The sequence below is a fragment of the Propithecus coquereli genome, unplaced genomic scaffold (assembly GCF_000956105.1).
Source record: "Propithecus coquereli isolate 6110/MARCELLA unplaced genomic scaffold, Pcoq_1.0 Scaffold186, whole genome shotgun sequence".
Lineage (NCBI taxonomy): Eukaryota > Metazoa > Chordata > Mammalia > Primates > Indriidae > Propithecus > Propithecus coquereli.
In genome coordinates, this window is record NW_012143412.1 from 3,286,169 (window position 1) to 3,287,385 (window position 1,217).

General features: G+C 33.8%; 1 protein-coding gene across 1 annotated transcript in view; it reads left to right on the plus strand.

Moving 5' to 3' along the window:
- The window catches only part of TRIM24 (tripartite motif containing 24), a 178,982-nt gene that overhangs the window by 93,864 nt on the left and 83,901 nt on the right, over nt 1–1,217 (plus strand). The gene's annotated exons all lie outside the window — the stretch shown is intronic.

Sequence of the window (1,217 nt, forward strand, 5' to 3'; positions counted from 1 at the left end):
AGAAATAGTCAAAGCCCAAAATTAAGTCTTTTCAAAAGACTAATAATCACCCTGTACCAATAATTAAGAACAACAGAAAGAGGGCTGAAATAACCAATGCCAGGAGTGAAAAAGGTGAAATCACTACCTATTCTAAAGGCAGAAAGGATATCTGGCTCAGTGCAGTGGCTCACACCTGTAATCCTAGTACTTTGGAAGGCCGAGGCAGAAGGATCACTTGAGGCCAGGAGTTTGAGACCAGCCTGAGTGACGTAGTGAGACATCGTTTTCTACAAAAAATATAAAAATTAGCTGGGCATGGTGGCTTGCATCTCTAGTCCCAGCTACTTAGGCAGCTGAGGCAGGAGGATTGTTTGAGCCCAGGAGTTTGAGGTTGCAGTGAGCTATGATGATGCCACTGCCCTCTAGGCTGGGCAACAGAGCGAGACCTTGTCTCCAAAAAAAAAAAACTATCAATAATTTGAAAATTTTTACATGAAATGGGAAAATTCTTAGGAAATACAACTTTTACAAAAGCTAATGCAAAATAAAATAGCAAATCAGAATAGTCTTTTAATGACAATTTGTAATTTAAAATTTTCCCACAAAGGAAATAGCAGACCCAAATGACTTCACTGATGATTCTATGAAATAATTAAGGTAAAAATACACATTTCGTACACAAACTTTTCCAGAAAATGGCAAAAGACTTGTTTCTCCGACTTGTTTTGTGAAGCCACCATAACTTTATACCAAAACTGACAAGGAACAGAAATGGAAAATTACAGGCCAGTCTTACCCATGAAATGACTGTAAAAATTCCAAGAAATAGAAAACTAAATCCAGTAGTATTATCATTTTTGGACAATTAATCATAACCAAGTTGACCTTATTTTAGGAATGCAAAGTTCATTTAACATTTCAAAATCATTCATGTTAAAATCATTTACGTCATCATATTAAAAGAAGGAACTAAAATTATGACCATCTTAGGCAGAAAAAACATTAGATAAAAATTAAATATGCATTAATGACATAGCATCTTAGCAAACTAGGAATAAATGGGAATTTCCTAATCCTGGTAAAGATTATCTATGAAAAGAACTAAAAAACAAATTTAATATTGGAATACTGAAAGTTTTTACATTGAGATTAGGAACAACAAAGATGACTATTTTGACCATTTGATTTAGCATTACATCATACTAAGTGTAGTAAGGAAAAAATTTTACTAAGAT